This window comes from Quercus lobata, chromosome 5, assembly GCF_001633185.2.
Source record: "Quercus lobata isolate SW786 chromosome 5, ValleyOak3.0 Primary Assembly, whole genome shotgun sequence".
In the NCBI taxonomy this organism is placed as follows: domain Eukaryota; kingdom Viridiplantae; phylum Streptophyta; class Magnoliopsida; order Fagales; family Fagaceae; genus Quercus; species Quercus lobata.
In genome coordinates, this window is record NC_044908.1 from 66,510,350 (window position 1) to 66,516,692 (window position 6,343).

The following is a 6,343-nucleotide window of genomic DNA, read 5'->3' on the forward strand; positions in this document are numbered from 1 at the left end:
CCACACAAAACCCACACAAAACCCAGATCGGCGAAAGCACAAAACCAGATCGGCGAAACCATTTGACCCACGGCGCCACCAGATCAACGCCGCCACCAACGCCGCCAACATCAATCCATGCCTCACTGCAAAACCCACACAAAACCCACACAAAACCCAGATCGGCGAAAGCACAAAACCAGATCGGCGAAACCATTTGACCCACGGCGCCACCAGATCAACGCCGCCACCAACGCCGCCAACATCAATCCATGCCTCACTGCAAAACCCACACAAAACCCACACAAAACCCAGATCGGCGAAAGCACAAAACCCACCAATCTCCACCGATCCATCATCGGCGACATTGGCAACCCACCAATCTCCACCGATCCAAACCCACGCCACCACCTGACCCATGATTCACCGATACACCGATCCACCGATCTCCATGCCGTGACCACGAACCACACAAAACCCACACAAAACCCAGATCGGCGAAAGCACAAAACCAGATCGGCGAAACCATTTGACCCACGGCGCCACCAGATCAACGCCGCCAACATCACACCACATCCAGCCCATCATCAGCGATCTTGAGCGATCCATCATCGGCGACATTGGCAACCCACCAATCTCCACCGATCCAAACCCACGCCACCACCTGACCCATGATTCACCGATACACCGATCCACCGATCTCCATGCCGTGACCACGAACCAAACCCAGCTATAGTGCAAGCCTTGAACGAGAAAGAGAGATGTGAGATGAGAGAAAGAGTGAGGAAGGAATCCATAACAAACCCATCGGAATTTATAGCAAACTGATCTGAGATTTTTTTTTTTTTTTATATGGAAACAAACTGATCTGAGATAGAGTAGAGAGCAGAACGAGAGGAGGAAGAGAGAGAAAAGAAAGAGAAATAACGAGAGAGGAGAGAGAAATTCCCGGGTTAAATGAGAGAGGAGAGAGAAATGAGAGTATTAAAAAAAAAAAATTTTTATAACATTCAGCTACAGTACCATCTTACATTTGAGATGGTACTGTAGCTAAATCCCAAATTTGGAATTGGCATATTGCATATGGCCTTCCCATTGTTGAGTAGTTTTGGGGCTTAAATGCCAAATGTTCCTAACATTTGGCATATAGAAGCCCCACTGCTGATGCTCTAAATAAATACAATGAGTCTCAATTGTGATTAAACTAGTCTTTTTAAGATATTATACAGATCTGGGTAACACTTTTTTCTTAGGTCATTACAAATGGTTCAAGAGCCAACTGCCAACCTAGTAACCTCATGTAGTCTTAAAGACGCTACCCCGCAATGTGAGCCCTGATGAAACGTCAACAATTTAAGAGAGGAAGATTTTGATATCACATATTGATTGGATATTGAATTGAATTTGTTAAGTGTGTTGTGTGAATGTGTGGGTTGAATTAGAATATAACTCTTATTTTTTTTTCTTCTTTTAAGAATTAGGATATAACTTAAATATGGCTATCACTTTTTCTTAGGTCTTTACACAATTAATTTAATTGCTACAAAATACAAAGCTAAACATAATCTTTCAATAATAATGTATTATATTTGACTTTGTTCAATATTCTACTTAAATACATAAAACTTGTTCATGGACTTCGTCATTATCTTTGTTGGGAAATTTAGACCCCAGTTGATATAATTAACAAGTTTTAAATTCAAGTTGTTAATTAGATTTATTATGAATAAACCTTATTAAAACAAACAAACATCAATATCATGCACAACGGAAAAATAAATAAGACAAGATATAATGACTTAGGAAAACCAATAAAACAAACTAGTTTCACAGTAAAAAACCTAGGGGGGAATCTTCTTGAAAAGCAATTCACTATAGTAAAGAGAAGTTTTAGATCTAGTGCAAAACATTTGTCCCTAGATTCTACAATCCTTGTAGATGAACTTATAGTAAAAACCTTCTACCGCTTCAAAACCTTTGAACTCTTCAATATATGAACGCCACTCTTTTACACGAATTCCAATATGTAACTAACCAATAATACACGGATCCCAGTACGTGACTAACTCCAGCAACTTGAAGAAAATGTTGTTGGCTGCAAAGTTTTTCACTTCATCAACAATGAAAATCAAGAAGTACTTAGTTACAAAACCCTAAGATGCAAAAGACGCAGTAACTTCTTTCAGCGAGAATAAGACATTAGGTCAATTTTTGCATGTGTTCTTTTTGTATTACGGCCTTTAAAATAAGCCTTATATATGTCTAAGGTTGTGAGAAAAGAAACCCTACACATGCATGTTAACATGAGCCGAAAATCAGATCTGGAAATTCTGATTTCGTAGATCTCTCGAGCTGCTGTCAAGAGTCAGCATTAAACCTCAATAGATATGAATCTGTTGAGCTATTTGTTGAGTTCTAATGAATAACACTTCTTTACTTGTTTCTTGGACAGATTTGCATGGCTTCAATACTAAGCCTAAACTCTTATTCCTTGGAGTACTAAACCCATCTTAGATCTACCCAATTACAAGTAAAGTGCGTTTTATCAAAAGATTAGCCAATACACAATAACATATGTCTCTAACAAGTCTCACATATGTCCTAACAATCTTAAACCAAAAGATTGCTAATGGAATCCTGAATGGTTAGGATGTAAAGTTTTAATAGCTTGTCGTTTTAAGGAGATGTCAATACTTGTGGTGTTGCAAAATATTCTTTCATTGGTTTGAATAATTTCTGATATTCGTAAGCCTTTAATTGAAGCAACAATACTTTTTTTTTTGGGTACTACATTTAAAGTAAATGTTCATAAGAAATTAATTTGGCCTAATAACTTTTGTAATTCCTTTTAATTAGTTGGAGTCTTATTTCATAAAATAGCTTTAGCTTTGTCTTTTCAAATATCAACTTCTATATCTCAATTATGGGGTAATAAGTCTAAGAAATTCCCTTCCCTTATTTTGAAGGCAAATTGCAAGAAATTCATTTTTAATGGTGTTTTCTCATTTGTAATTTTTTTTTTCCCTTCTAATTCTTGATGATGGTAGTCGAAGTCCTGGGACTCAACTATGACACACACAAACATGTGTGCATTTTATAGTAACTTTTAATTCTTTTTCAATATTATATACGTGAGTACCTTTTTAATAAGTTTTAAGGAAAAAAAAAACATAAAAGTTTTAATTTAATTTAATTTATGATTCTTATTAGTATGAAAGTTTACATTGCACATGTAAAACATACACATACACATAAACATAAACATAAATGTATTTTTACAAATTTGTATATAAGTCTGTGCTCTATGAAATATATGCTTCAATAATAATTAAATATGATTTATGGAATATTTATTTATAAGTCGGTTTAAGATAGTTCAGAGTCTTATTGTAGTAAAATTAATAAGATAAATGTTGGTAATTGTATTCTCCTTGATTTAAATATTATTTATCCTTGTTTTTTTTTTTTTTTTTCCCTATAAAATTAGAAATAAATTGGCTTAGATAATATTTAAAACACAAGACTAAAACTATCAAAGTAGTTCCTTATCATAAAACCTCGAACCATAAATGTGGGAACTTATCAAGTCCGATTTGCCTTAGGTCCAAGGAATATTAAAAGCAATAGTAGAGGAAGCGGTATATACGAAAGCTCTCTTACGTCCGGTCTATTTGAGAGTGCTTCTTTGATATTTTCATGTATTACTAGAATGAGAATAGATGCAAACATACCAATTATATAGCATCAAAACATATTATTCACTTGTTAGACAACTTAATCATTAATTAATTTATATTGTAAGGTCTCGATTCGTAACGACCCCAAGATAATATTGGGCTCGTACGTAAAGAGGGCCCAAACAATATTATTTGTAGAGCGTGGATTTGAAAGGTTAGGTCTTGGTCATAGGACGGTACTTCGGGTTGGCTCCGATCAGCGAATCTCGTCCGAGGAGTCTGGGGAGCTCTTTGCTCTTCTTATTCTCCTTGTTTCTAGGACACCATGGTTGGGAGGACGGGTTGTCCCCCCCCCCCCCCTTCTCTCACACTCTTTCTTCTCCTTTTATACGGGCACTTATCCTCTCCCCAGCGTCCACGTATAAGCTCACTTTCCTAGGACTTAAGACATGTCCTGTCAACCCATACCTAGAGTGGTTGTGGGTGGTTGTAAAAGTTGAAGAGCATGACTCTGTCAGGTGCAGAGTATTGAATGACAGTAATGGTAGCTTTCCCTTTGTCCTTGGTTATTATACTATCCAGCATCTACTTCTCTATTGACATAGATATTTTATATTTTTTCCCAAATTGTTCCTATACCGTTTTTGCCTTTTCTTCCAGGGGGACCTCGGATATGCCGAGGACAGAATCATCCTCGGCTGTGTCTCAAGACTGTTTGAACTTTTATTACCCATCCTCGGCCATACCCTTCCTCGGCTCGGGCCTTGGGCCCCAATAAAAAAATGGGCCAGAGCCACAAATTATTGGGCCCCACAATAGCCCCTCAAAATCCTGTTGTCTGACCTCTTGGTCGGAGAGGAGGATTTTGATGATGCCAAGCCTTTATTACGGTTCGTTTAGCTCTGCCCTTCATTTAATGTTGGCGTCTCTTCATCTGCTTAGGAAATGCGCCAGGTTACGAGACATTCTTCTAGATTTACACACGATGCGCTCCCGTCGTTTCAGTGTACGAGGCGCGTCTTTAATAAATTTCCTTTACGAGGCCAATCAAATCTGACAGTTACAGATGACATTGGGGAGTTGAACCGACGCTACCTTACTTGTGGATTTTCCTGGAGATATGTACAAATTAAATGCCATTGAATTCACCCTCCATATAAGAAGCCAAACGAGAGGGTATTCCCTTCGCGTAAAGACTCTCTAACCCTCCTAAAGTCTCAACCCTCAAGCTGTGCTCTAAGTCTTCCTTATCAACATAGCCACAGCTTATAGTGTGACACATTTGAAGTAGAAGTGGGGATGAAAAGATCACATCCTTCTCAGAAACGTACTGTCCCTCCGAAACTTAAGATGGCTCAGTCAGGACAGGGATGGCGGAGACTCAAGATACCTCTCATCCTCCCTTCAGCCAAAATTCGAAGCAGTGGCTCATCACGTCAAACCTTTGGTGTGACTGAGCTGGGGTCACCCATTATCAGTACCAGCCGCTCTCTCATGAGCATAGCTAACATGGCACCAGCGTGTTAGGAGTCAGGACTGACGCAGGGACAAAGTATCCCTACTTCTTCCTCTCTTCCTTCACTGGTGCCTCCTTTTGTCTCCCTTCTTCTTCTTTCCCATCACCAGATCCATCCTGGTGCTTTTCCTTCTTCCTCTTCTTCTCCTCTTCCACTAAGGAAGGTCCTCCTCTCAATATGGGTGCCGCTGGGGCAGAATTTGGAAAGACTTCGGAGCAGAGCTTAAAAATATTTCTGGCAGTTTGTTTGTTTGTTTGTTTGTTTGTTTGTTGGTCTTCTTTTTTTTTTTTTTTTTTTTGTAATTCATTTCTTATATAGGCTTGTTTAAGCCCTTCATTGTACGCTGTAATACCTTTTTATATTAATAAAAGTCATCATTGCTTTATTTCGTATATTCTACCTCATCTTTCTGAAATGGTTATGCCGTGAATAGACATACTACCATATGATTTCTTTTTTATTTTTACATTCCGAACGATGCTTAGGACTAAAATCCCAGTTAATAAAAAGATCTTGCTCTGCGCTTAAGAGAATTATCCGGCATAATAATGCTGATTTGGACAAATGATAATTAGGACAGAAACCCTTATTAAGAAAAAAGAAAAAGATATTATGATAAGCTTATTAGAGCTATCGTGTACAATAAGACCGACCTGAAAATGGGTTGTATCCCTTAAACTTGAACGAAATGATGGCCGAATGCTCGGTGCCGTGTAGGAAGTAATCATCCGAGGATATATAACCCAAAAATGGAAATAAGGCGTTTCGCCATCTTCCTAATGACCTTCATAGCCTTAACCTTTTCTGGTATTTGGTCCGAGGACTGAGCGACTTAGAATTTTTCTTAAGTAACTAACTTTTCCACAGGTTTGAGTCCGAGGACCATGCAATACCTTGGCTCTGTCCAAAACTTAATTTTTTAAGTATTTTGTTTCCCCATAGGTTTGAGTCCGAGGACCATACAATACCTTGGTTCTGTCCAAAACTTGATTTTTTAAGTAGTTGGTTTCCCCATAGGTTTGAGTCCGAGGACCATGCAATACCTTGGTTCTGTCCAAAACTTGATTTTTAAGTAGTTGGTTTCCCCATAGGTTTGAGTCCGAGGACCATGCAATACTTTGGTTCTGTCCAAAACTTGATTTTTTAAGTAGTTGGTTTCCCCATAGGTAA